General features: G+C 39.6%; 1 protein-coding gene across 6 annotated transcripts in view; it reads left to right on the top strand.

The window, feature by feature from the left end:
* Positions 1–13,603, top strand: part of RPAP2 (RNA polymerase II associated protein 2) — an 86,159-nt gene that overhangs the window by 69,145 nt on the left and 3,411 nt on the right. The window lies entirely within an intron of this gene.

Below are 13,603 nucleotides of genomic sequence, written 5' to 3'. Positions count from 1 at the left end.
TAGAAGGGAGATTTTAAAATCATGACTGAACATTTTATTTTCCAATGAAGTTGATGTTTCTAATGAATATGATATTGGGTTCTAAAACTAAAGAGATGATGGTTGAGTAGGGTGTGAAAGAAAGTGGTTCCAGTCATTGAGAGTATCCAGAAAAGGACCTAACCAAGTGCCAGAGAAAACTGACAAGTAACCCAGAGGAGGCCAGAGATAATGGATTTGTAGTGGTATCAATTTTCAAAGTTCCTTCTTCCTCCCACACTCCTACCCTCCAGTACTTTTCAGCCATCCTGCTGTAGGTGTGGACAAAGCAAGTATGTAGCACTGATCTCAGGTTGTACTTTTGATGAATAGGAAAGTTAAGACAAGGATGCAAGAGATTCTGAAGTGTGCTGGTGAAAGGTTAGTTCAAGAAATCAGGACAGTTATAATTGGTAACCGGTAAAGGAGACATCTTAGGAATAAAATTGGTTGTCCTAATGAAATGTTTCTTCTGTCCCGCCCCAAAAGTTGTATCTTCAGTTCTGATAACTCTCCTAGGTTGCAAACCAAAATTTTATTTGTGGGAAGGGAGATCTCCATTTGTATGGCTCAGATGGTAAAGCATCTGGCTGTAATGCGGGAGACCTAGGTTCGATCCCTGGGTTGGGAAGATCTCCTGGAGAAGGAAATGGCAACCCACTCCAGTACTCTTGCCTGGAGAATCCCACAGACGGAGGAGCCTGGTAGGCTCCATGGGGTCACAAAGAGTCAGACACGACTGAGCGACTTCACCTTCACTTTCAAAGCAATTCACTCACTCAAATCTGAGATTTAGGTGATCTCTTCCTAATGACCCAGAATTGAAGTCTGAAATTGGCTTTGGTGCTTCTCTTGCCCTTATCTCCCATATCTAATCAATTGCAGAATCCTTCCTTTGTTTTTCTCTCTTCCCATTGCTACCAACCCACATCAGATTTTCATTACTTGCCTAGACTGCTGCAATCATAACCTTCTTAAACAGGTCTCTTCCCTCAAACTAGCCCATTCTTTCTCTAGCTACAGAAATAATCTCACTAAAGCTTAATTCTGATCAGGACAGGCCTTTGTTCAGAAACCTAGTGACACCCCCATTTCCTATCATGTGATTTTGCTTGAGATTCAAAGCCTTCCTAATATAGCCCCAACCTGCTTACCCAACTTATTTCTCTTTTGTGTCCTTGTGTTCTCTATTAGCTTGTATCATTGTGGCTTGTGCTGAAAATTCCTTTCCTTTTCATGTTTGCATCTCCTAGCCTTCAAGACCCACTTCTAATCCTTAGAAGTCTTTCTTAACCCCCCAGAGGTACAAATAATATCTTCCTTTTTCAAATTCCTATAGGTGAGACCCTTCTTTTGGACTGTATTATCTTCTGCTTTGGTAGAGGTATCTATATAAAGATCTTATTTTCCTTGCTATTCATTTTCTTCCAGCAGTGTAGATAACAAGTATAACAAATGATCAGAACTGCTTAGTTTAGTTCAGTCACTCAGTCGTGTCCGACTCTCTGTGACCCCATGAATCGCAGCACGCCAGGCCTCCCTGTCCATCACCAACTCCTGGAGTTCACTCAAACTCATGTCCGTCGAGTCGGTGATGCCATCCAGCCATCTTATCCTCCGTCATCCCCTTCTCCTCCTGCCCCCAATCCCTCCCAGCATCAGAGTCTTTTCCAATGAGTCAACTCTTCGCATGAGGTGGCCAAAATATTGGAGTTTTGACTTGAGCATCTGTCCTTTCCAAAGAACACCCAGGACTGATCTCCTATAGGATGGACTGGTTGGATCTCCTTGCAGTCCAAGGGACTCTCAAGAGTCTTCTCCAACACCACAGTTCAAAAGCATCGATTCTTCAGCACTCAGCTTTCTTGACGGTCCAACTCTCACATCCATACATGACCACTGCAATAACCATAACCTTGACTAGACAGACCTTTGTGCAAAGTAATATCTCTGCTTTTGAATATACTATCTAGGTTGGTCATAACTTGCCTTCCAAGGAGTAAGTGTCTTTTAATTTCATGGCTGCAGTCACCATCTGCAGTGATTTTGGAGCCCCCAAAAATAAAATCTGCCACTGTTTCCCCATCTATTTCCCATGAAGTGATGGGACCAGATGCCATGATCTTCGTTTTCTGAATGTTGAGCTTTAAGCCAACTTTTTCACTCTCCTCTTTCACTTTCATCAAGAGGCTTTTTAGTTCCTCTTCACTTTCTGCCATAAGAGTGGTGTCATCTGCATATCTGAGGTTATTGATATTTCTCCTGGCAATCTTGATTCCAGCTTGTGCTTAGTTCTAAACACTGGTTGTCCATTAGAATCACATAGAAAGTGTTTAAAAATTACTAATACTTGGGAATTCCCTGATGGTAAAGTGGCTAGGACCCCACACTTTCACTACTGTGGGTGTAGGTTTAATCCCTGCTTGGGGAACTAATATCCTGCAAGCCTCATGGTGTAGCCAAAAAAAAAAAATTAAAATTACTTTGTGTGTGTGTATATATATATATATATACACACACACACACACACATATGTATATGTATAGAAAGAAAGAAGTCGCTCAGTGGTGTCCAGCTGTTTGCCACCCCATGGACTGTAGCCTGCCAGGCTCCTTCATCCATGGGATTCTCCAGGCAAGAATACTGAGAGTGGGTTGCCATTTCCTTCTCCAGTGGATCATCCCAACCCAGGGATCAAACCCAGGTCTCCCACATTGCAGGCAGACTCTTTACCATCTGAGCCACCAGGGAATCCCTCTGTGTGTGTGTGTGTATAATGTATAATATCTGATTCAAAGATTTTAATTGAATGGTCTAGGATGGAGCCTGGACATATATTTTTAAGTTCCCCAAGTGATTGTAATTTGTACAGACAAAATTGACAACCACTGTCCTAGTGCAGTTATTAGTATGCTAGATAAAGATATGCTAAAGCAGTTAATTCAGCTGTATCTGCCAGGATTTAGTTGCTTAGAGGCATTTCCTAGGTTTCTTCTAAAGTCTTCAATAGTTAATGATGTTGGAAGGTGCTTTTTGGCAAAAGGATGAATTAATTAGAAACAATAGAATTGTCTGTTTTCATTAGCGTGTTTTATTTTGTAATGACAGATTTCAAAAATTATTTGAAGAGCATAGACAAGTGGGCCTTTGAAATCATAAAGTCTACTCAGTTCTTAAAATGAATCAGACATGTGAGCTTGTGTGGTATGGTGGTTAGAAGTGTAGACCTGTGGGAGTACTTTTGGGGCTTATTTGCTCATCTCTTACTAACTACGTGACCTTAAGAAAGTCATTTGAGCCTCACTTTGGAGTTAACACTTGGTGTAACTTCACAGAAAGGTGGAAGATCAACAAGTTAGTTTCATAAAGAAAAGTTTCTTTTTACAGACTTGGAAATCACTGTAGCTGCTTATGTTTGACTCAGTGGCTGAGATCCTGCCACAGAAGGAATAGCTGGGGAAAAAACTGGCATTCTTCAAGGGAAACTAATTCACTTGCTCTAATTTAGAAAGCCACCCATTTTAAAGTATCTGAATTTTAAACTGAGCTCTGACTGCTTGTCATTTGTTTCCTTGTCAGACAAGACTAAAACCATGTTTGAAAGTGAAAGAAAGTAAAGTTGCCCAGTCGTGTCCAACCCTTCGCGACTCCATGGACTGTAGCCCACCAGGCTTCTCCGTCCATGGGGTTTTCCAGGCAAGAATACTGGAGTGGGTTGCCATTTCCTTCTGCAGGGGATCTTTCCCACCCAGGGATTGAACCCAGGTCTCCCACATTGCAGGTAGATGCTTTACCCTCTGAGCCACCAGGGAAGCTCTGGGTGTTGTTTTTAAGACATAGTTTACTTAAAAACAACATCCAGAGCAGCTACTTAAAAACAACATCCAGGGCAGCTTAGGGAAGTGCCATGAAGGAGTTACCTCTGCACATGGCCCAGTCCATGTTATTTTATGGAAAAAGAAAAGCTCTTCCATAGGCTGACTTTTTTTGTTGTTCTTTCCCTGTGCCCCTGGGGCCATTGTGTTACTTCAGGGAGGAGGCTAAGGGTCACAGATCAGACAAATGTTTTTAGAGAAATCAGTGACAGAGTTGAATAATCATCTACCTTCTCCCCAGTAAGAAACACTCAAGGTAGAAAAAGTTATGTTAAATATGAGCCCTGAACATACAGATGATATCCTTTTTGAAAGTTTATACTAAAAAAAAATGTTTTTAATATCTGAGAGAGATGTTTTGTAAAATGCCTTGGGTTTGTGTGAGCCCTCAAATTTCTGAAAATAGATGACATTTTGACCTATTGGGTTACTAACTGGTCACAGCTCTCCTTTGTTTCAGTTTTGAGTGTATGTTTTCACAGACAGAGGTCATCCTTTATCATTTGTAGAGAAGGAGGGAAAATCCCAACTCATTTTCTTAAAGAAGACATAGTAAGGGTAAAGTGAGAACTGTTGCTGCAGTGCAGGAAGGAGTATCCAGACGTGATAGATAAGCAAGACACCTCTCTGATAAAAGGTGTCCATTGTTGGCACTGTTCTTAACCAGCGTGACCCTGGATGAATCCTGTACCCTGCCCACGTCAGCTGTCAAAAGGAAACTAGCTGGATAGGTCACATGTGAAGAAACTAAGTGGTATAGCCTCATCAAAGAAGACTGTGCAGTTAGACCTCATGTTTTAGATTTCTCACTTACTCAGGCCAGTATTAATAAAGATGCCTCATCTATCCCAAGACGTTTGGTTTTGTTTGATTCTAAGCCCCTGAAATGTCAGGTCCTGTAATATCTATTCTGTTTGCATTGGCAAAGTAACAGGCATAGTGCTTGTCCATGTAAATATTGAAGGTACTTCCTTTTAACAGAAATATCCCTCTTGCCTTCTCCTTCCCAGCCCTAACTTCTGAAGGATGAGTGTCAAAAATTTTCTTTTAATCCCAGCATTATCTTTTGGCAGTCTCTGCATATTCATCACCTTTATGTGTGGTAATCAGCAGAACAGGTTTCCCTACTGCAACAGAACTCTGTATGAACCTAGTAATTTCTCAAATCTGATAATACAGAAAAGTGGCTTTTCACTTCCTGTCCCTTCCTCCAACCCCAAACCATAGAGAAGCACGCTTTATGGTGACATTTATTCACACAGACATTCTCACAGCATTTTTTTCACTTAAGATTATACTGAATATGAGGAGTATTGTTCAGTGTCATTTTACAACAGCCTACCAGCTTGATTCTGCAAGTTTAGGAAACTCTTTAAGAGTTACTGTTTCTTAGTGTTGATGGTCAGGTTAAGGGATGTCTGTGCTATTTCATTTAAGATAAATGCCTGATGCGATCTTCACACGTATCACCCAGATTATTCAGGAAAGGATCAATCAGACCATGCTGCGATTTCTGGTATTGCAAGACCTGCATCGTATGCTCCCCAGTGGGAATGTGCAGTAAGCAAAGCAATACAGCCACACTGGGAAGGCCATTTAAAATTCCAAGTTAATTACTGGTTTTTAATGCACTACAGGAGATGGATAACCTTGAGTCCCATCAATTGTTTACCTCCACTTGTTCAGTAAACTACAACTTTAATTCTTCATATAGTTTTCTCTGTTGATACAAAACAAACCAGTGACTCACAGTCATAGATAACTTTCTTCTGAGGCTTAATCAAGAGTTTGTATAGCTCTAAATCCTTGGATATAAGGATTTATAAAAAGGCCACTTTTAATTAAAAATCTGTTTCAGTTATCAAACTTGGAAACTCTTCCCAATTCTGTGTATAATAATTCCTGTTAACCAGATGTTGTTTGATAGCTCAGTAATAGCAAATAGAGGGTACCTGTCCTAACCTGACTTCAGACTCTCCTTTTGATGTGTAGCATATGTGGAGCAGTCAGCTAAATAAAGGTCTTATCAATAAGATGCAGTTTGACACTTCGCTTTTTTTTGCTTTTGTTGTCATGCCATTGACCATATGGTAAAGAACTAGTTATAGAAGGCTGCCTTTCTTTTCAGAATAGAGATTTGAATCAGTGGAGTTCTCATGAGAAGTTTCCTGGCTTGTTTGTGATTTATACATTTGCAGATTATGTCATTTTTGTCAAATTATATTCTCCAACATGAAGACTATTTGTGGTAAACTATCCTTTTCATGTCACCTGTAGAGGTTTTTATCTTTAAAAGTACACAAAGGAAATAAATGGAAACATAAAAATCTTCTGTTTTTACTCACTGCCAGTCACATTTTCTATTGATTATTTTAAAGGTATTTCTTGCATAAAGCACACTGTTAAATACCAGCTATGCTATATTACTATTTTATTTAAGTAGAATAGTTATTTGGGCCTAGTTATTGTTTCCTTTGATATTCACTATTAGAAGTTGTTGGACTGGAACAGAGGTTTGAGTCCCTTTAAATTTTATATAATATATTAAATATAATATATACAGATGTATATGCTAATCCTTTAAAGTATTGAAAGGAGGAGCCTGGGGACTCAATTTAACAAAAAAGGGAGAGGATTTATAAGATTCTGAGGTTTTACTTCAAAGATAACTTAGATGTGAAAGATTTTACATCATGATATCTTTCTCTGAAAATGTATTTTTGTTGTGAAGTAATGAATTTGAGCAGTATATTCTGGGGCATTGCATTTTAGGAAAATGAGAAGCTAGAATTAGGGATATAGGGAAGAACACCAGTCTGAATAAGGAGCAGTTAGATGGCATCTATTGGGAAATGATAAAAAGACTTGGAATTAATTGAGAACCATTTTCAAGCATATGAAGGAATAACCTTTAAGTGCTGCCTCTCCCTCCCACACACACCCCCCACCACCTCCATATTCTGCAAGGGCCATTTACATTATGTATAAGAAACAATGTCCAGCATTTAAAGCAGATTAACCATTGCAACATGCCACACACATAGAGGTAAAGAATCTCCCTCCTTCAAGGTCATGGAGGTAGTTTATTAACTATCTTGTGTAAAGGGTCCAAATCACTACATTAAGAAATGATCTTGAGTCTGTTTTCTTAGATTTTTTAACTTAATGGGAGGAGACTGAAAGGGAGTATAGCTTTGCAGCTACACTGTTACTTTCATTGACCTAAAAAGAGTAAGAACACACCCCATTCAAGAGCAGTAATAACCAACCAGAAATACACAGAAATAATGACCTATATTAGTTGGACTGTAGAAATTCTAAAGTGCTCTTCCTTTTGGCCAAGTGTCATTTTCATATTTAACCTGTGAAGCTGAAATACTTTTGCTCCAGAGGAAGGCACCAGGCAACCACTTGAGGAACAGCCCCTTGCTCCACAGTTTCCTCTACAGGAATGGAGTGAATTAAAGGTACAAACCAAGCCTGCTCAGTGGCTCTCATTCCTACTCACCCTTGGCCAACACTGAGTTTCAGGACAAATGGAAGTAAGGAGGAGAAAATGGAGAAACAAGTGGTAGATCTTGATTTAATGTTTGGCCCACCTAGTGAATTTGAAGCCCATCTCACCTCACTGATAGATACTCTGAAATATTCTAGCAGGAAGATGATACTACTATGTGCAGGCAGGGGGAGGAGTCAAGAACATGTTTCCTCCCTCCCTTCCTCTAAAACTGAAAGGAGGAAAATATTTTGAAGAAGAAAAAATATTTCAGTAAACACAATAAATTCGTGACCTCTTAAGCCATTTCTCCTCACTAAACAAGTAGTTAGTGATCACCTACAGTGTCCCCAACACGAAGGACACAGTGAATGCAGTAAATACACAAGTCACTACCCTCATGGCATTCACCTTCTTTTGGAGGAGAGAGAGACAGTAAACAAGCAAGCAAATAATAGAGCTAGAAAACAGTAAGGACTGCGAAGACAAAGTAGGCAGGTAGAGAAGGTGAAAGAGACGATGGGTTTCGGATAGAAAAGGTGACATTTAAACAAAACTGAATTACATGAAGGGGTCCACCATGTAGATATCTGGGGAAAGAGCACCCCCTAGAAAGAACACAGCCAGCTCCTGCTGCTGCTAAGTCACTTCAGTCGTGTCCGACTCTGTGTGACCCCATAGACGGCAGACCACCAGGCTCCCCCGTCCCTGGGATTCTCAAGGCAAGAACACTGGAGTGGGTTGCCATTTCCTTCTCCAGTGCATGGAAGTGAAAAGTGAAAGAGAAGTCACTAAGTCGTGTCCAACTCTTAGCGACCCCATGGACTGCAGCTTACCAGGCTCCTCCACCCATGGGATTTTCCAGGCAAGAGTACTGGAGTGGGGTGCCATTGCCTTCTCCACAGCCAGCTCTTAAGTGAGGACAAACCAAACCTTGGTGTAATTGAGGCAAGTTTGCTCAGCTTGGCTGGAGTGAAATAAATCAGGGAAAGTTCTCTCTCCAGCTGGTAGATTTTTATGAGATATTTTTGGTTTCATTAAGCATCTTCCATACTTTAGTGATCCAGGGGGCAGATCTTTCCCAGACCAAATCTTTTTTTTTTTTTCAACTTTTTTTTTTTTTAACTTTATTTTGCTTTACAATACTGTATTGGTTTTGCCATACATTGACATGAATCAGCCACAGGTGTACATGAGTTCCCAATCCTGAACCCCGCTCCCACCTCCCTAAATCTTAACTATCCTATGGCCAAATGATTGCTTTAGATTTCTCATCTCATGTTAGTTGCTCCCATCATCAGACTTACAGTATATAAAGCATTGTATTAGTGACTGAGTTATTCACTTTAAATTAAAATTGGTGCATATTAATCTTCTAGTATAAGAGTGTGCGAACTTTCTGTGAAGGGCCAGATTATATCTTCATCTTTGCTGGCCCAACTGTCCCAGCTGCTCAGCTCTGCTGTTGGAACACAAAAGCAGCAGCTATAGAATATATAAATAAATGGGCATGACTGTTTTTCAATTTTATTTACAAAAGTAACAAGCAACAGGCCAGATTTGGCCCACAGACCATTGTTTGTCCAGGACCACGTGGCTCAGTGGTAAAAGAATCCACCTGCCAAAGCAGGAGTTGCAGGAGACCCTGGTTAGATCCCTGGGTCCGGAAAATCCCCTGGAGAAGGAAATCGCAATCCACTCCAGTACTCTTGCCTGGAGAACCCCATGGACAAAGAGCCTGGCACCTACAGTCCATAGGGTCACAAAGAGTCACTCACAACTAAGCACGCACACATACGCATGCATCTTGAGGTTCACTGAGAAGTGCTAGTATGGCATAGCAGCAGTTTCAGTTCTGTAATCATTCACCAAATTATGTATTACTATTAAGGGAACAAGTCTGTGGGGAATACAAAGATGGATGAATACATATCCCAGTTTTCCACCTTTCTGCTTGATGAGAAAAAAATATACAACTAACTATATGTTTTCATATTATTTGAAATATTTATAAGAATATCCATGTGATAGAAATGAAAAATAAAAGGTCCAAAGAAATTTGGTTTCTCCTATAAGTACTTATCAAAGAGAGTGACTTAATCAGATCTATGAGAGAGGATTGTGGTGGCAGTGTGGAGACTGGAATGGAGTGGGAGACCACTTAAGAGGCTGAGGTGGTAGTCCCAGGAGGAGATGATTCATCTGAATTAGACAGTGAGAATGGGGGAAATGAAATGGATTCAAGAAGCACATCAGAGGAGAATCAGGAGGACTTGGTAATTGATTGAACAAAGAACATTAAGGGTGAAGAGTTAAAAGATGACTGAGATTTCTAATACTAGAAGGTTTTGATGAAAATGAGAAGTCAGAATTTCAGGTTTGAACAGAATGTATTTGAGGTGCCTTTTGGATATCCAAAGTGTAAAAAAATCCCAAGAGAGAAGTTAAGAGATTTGAATCACTGGTAGTCAGAGCCATGAGATAGGATTTAATGCAGAAGAGGGTCAGTATGAAACCTTAGGTAAGACCTGTCGTTATTGAAGAAGTTTTTTTGAAGTGAAATCGCTCAGTCGTGTCCGACTCTCTGCGACCCCACGGACTGTAGCCTACCAGGCTCTTCTGTCGGTGGGATTTTCCAGGCAATACTGGAGTGGATTGCCATTTCCTTCTCCAGGGGATCTTCCCAACCCAGGAATCGAACCCGGGTCTCCCACATTGTAGGCAGACGCTTTACCGTCTGAGGCTGATTTTTTAAAAAAATGCCAGCAAGAGAGATCATAAAGGTTCAGGAGTAGGAGCAGAACTAAGATAAGAGTACCTGAAAAGCCAAAGAAGGAGAATTCTAGAAAAGGAGGAAGTGAATGAGGACATCAAATACTGCAGTCAACTGGAAAAAGAACTAAGAAGAGGCTGTCAGATGTGGCAATGAAGAGACCATGTAAAGAACAGTTGCAGTGATAAGTCTTTGTTCACTTGTTCTTAGACCTGGTTCTAAGCACACACAGACTATTTGCTTAGTGCTCTGTGCTTGCTGAAGCCGCCTTCCATGGCCACTGCTAACAAAAGCAGATTCTTCACAGAACCCTGTCTCCAAGCTCAACGCACTGCTTCTCTACGTCAGACAGGTCCGCGCACCCAATTCAGCCAATAGTACCTAAGGTGGTGTGTGCCCTAAAAAGAATCCTTGCTTTGTCAATGGCAAAAGCATCTTTGTCAATGGCAACAGCCAACTCTTATCATTGACCAAAACCATAAAGTCTGATAAAAAGTTATGATCTTGTCTCAGATTCATCTGTGCAAACAGGCACAGAGGCCTCTCACTACAGTGATGACATGGAAATCCAGCAGATATCCAGTAAGCAGTCAGTCTGGAAGAGTGCCAGTTGCTATTAAGTAATAAAACATACTAAAGTAGACAAGTCAAGGAATCTAGAAAACAAAGGTTATATATAGCTCTTATTCAACTTTAAATGTAAATTACTTTGGAGATAGAAGCAAATCATAATTCTTTTGAATGAATTAATAAAATTACTAGTCTTCAGGGTTTAGCATCTTCCCTGACATATTATTATGACTTTATAGCTTGTCAAAACCATTCTTTTTTTTTTTTTGTGAGCCTGGTTTCTATGGAAAGAAAAACAATTTTTACATGACTCCCCAAAAGTAATCCACTGGGTTACTAATGGTTAGAGGTACACAGGCACTATTAGAGTATTTATTTCTTTATACCTCAGCTTATTCCAAAAAGGATTTAAGTCAAAAATTTTAGAAAGGTAATACATATTTCTTACTATATTCTGTGTTAGGGACTTGGGGGTAGGGAAGAATCTTTTCAGATAAAGATTAAAAGGACAAGGGAATAAATAAAGGAAATCTCATTGGCTCACTTTCCGGGAGTAAAATTATGCAACAACACTTAAGGCTCAAGTGTTAAGAGAAGTCAGGAAATCCTGGCTCCAGATGCCTAAGGATTGCTATCTATCTGTTTGATGACTTGCTGCAGAAATCCCCAGACCCCAAAGCTGCTATTACTGTCTCCTAACAGACACCAGACCTTGTATGATTTCTCCATTAGCATTTCCTTCTGCTGCTAGCTACTTTGTGGTCCTTCTAGTTCTCTAAAGCTGTTAAAACATTCTGTTTCTTCTGCATGTTCATTGAGGGCACAGTAATGAAGGGCACAAGTGAAGATTAAATTTATATAGTATTCTATAACCTACAAAGAATGAAAGCTTGCGTATTAGCCAGGAGTATGGGCTTTTTGAGATATATTGCCTGGGTTTCAAAGCTGTGACCTGACACTATCTTTGTGACTTTGGAGAAGGTACTTCCATTTTTTTGTGCCTTTATTTCCTTACTCATAAAATGAGAACAGTATATATTTTTCAGAGTCATTGTGCAGTTAAAAAAGAGATAAATCTCCTAGGTAGCACATGATAAACGTTATCATTATCATAATTGATTTTTTAAAAACCTATTTATAGTATCCTTTTGCAATAATAACTTTTAAGGAAGTTAAGTACTATTAGCCCCATTTTATAGATACACCCTAGGGCTTTTGATACTCATCTTGTGATAAAACATAACAGATTGCTGCTCAGAGCCATGTTTTTGAGGAGTCTCAAAACAGGTCCAAGCTCATTAAGAAAAGAATGCCTGGTTGCTTAGCTGTACGTGGCATGGGCTCAGGAATGAGATTGCATTGTTGGAAAAGTTTCTCAATAACCCTGATTTTTCTTTATGAACAAAACTTTTAGGTAAATTTGAATATATCCTTGGAGAAGGGAATGGCAACCCACTCCAGTACTCTTGCCTGGAGAATCCTATGGACAGAGGAGCCTGGTGGGCTACAGTCCATGGGGTCGCAATGAGTTGGATGCGACTGAAGCAACTTAGCATGCGTGCACGAACATATCCTATAACTATATAATAATATTAACCTTATAAGTTTGTTAGAGAAGTGTTACTGTTCCCAAAATATTTTCTAACTAGGGTGATTGATAGAACAATTCTCTTACAAACTCTTTCTCTATAACACTTATTATTTTCTGCTTTAATATGAGTACACGGGTTGAAAAATCTAGTAGTCAACCTTTATTTCTAATTTGAGGAAGTTTTAAAACATATTAATGGCACTTTGAGAAGTAATTGAGGAAACTTTGTTTTCATATATGAACCAAACTATATGTTTTCATATAGTCTCCTTGAAAATCAGAGACATTGTTTTGGATATGTCATTACCATTTTTAAAACACACAAAAGCTAGGTTTCTGTGGAGCTGACATCTGATCTGACTGCCCTTACTTCTTGTTTGTAGCCAATGTTATCCCATCCCCAGCACCTTTGGTATTACTGTGGGGAAACAGCAACTTGATACTTTAAATGTTGGCATCAGCTAAGTATGAGAAAAGCCAAAAGAGTTGACTTCTAGGTTCTACTTTCTCCACAGGAAAAGCTGGCCACAACTGCCTGTAAGTTCACCCAAGTGCCCAGCTTGAACTTGGCATTAGAATGCTTGGATAGAAGGATTTCCAAGTATGAACTGCCTTTGGGGAATACCTGCAGACAAGGCTCATTTCTGAAATAGGAGAACCTAGTACTCCATCCACTAGCTATAAATAAATAGAGGAGAGGTGGGTAAGGAAATCAGAAGTTTTCTTGGGTAGCTCTCTGGATTTCACTGGACAGAGTCACCTCATCTCTAGTTCTTGCTAAAATACCTTCAGGAATATAGAGAATCTACTCAAAGTCTAGGGCATCTTTGGACAGTTCTGACAAATTTTTCCTTTTGTTTCTGCTTTCTGCATGAAATGGCTAAGCAAGGAAGAAATCTGCCTCAGAAAATAACATTTCTCATTCCCATACTCACTACTGTGAAACTCCTCTGCTCTGATTTCTTGAGCTATATTGATTTAAATCAGAGTTATTTTATTTATATTTGATGTGCCCACTGGCAATGGCCAAGGTTAAATAAGCATCTGTAAGAGCTTTGTGTGGGAAGTGTAGACTGGGTGAAAAATAATTTTTTTTCAAAAAGGTTTCCGGAATGTATTTGGAAAAAGGCTCTGTGAAGCATGCTCATGCTCTCTGGAGATACAAAAATTTATGAAAAGGAATGGTTTGCAGTCTTTGTGGTTAGATATTGTTCACCTTTTTAAAAATCATGTTTACTAATCACATTCATGAAAATTACTTCTATAACTATTATATATGT

Source organism: Capricornis sumatraensis, chromosome 2, assembly GCF_032405125.1.
Source record: "Capricornis sumatraensis isolate serow.1 chromosome 2, serow.2, whole genome shotgun sequence".
Classification (NCBI taxonomy): Eukaryota; Metazoa; Chordata; class Mammalia; order Artiodactyla; family Bovidae; genus Capricornis; species Capricornis sumatraensis.
Note: the sequence above shows the minus strand (reverse complement) of the source record. Positions and strands in the feature narration are given on the sequence as shown.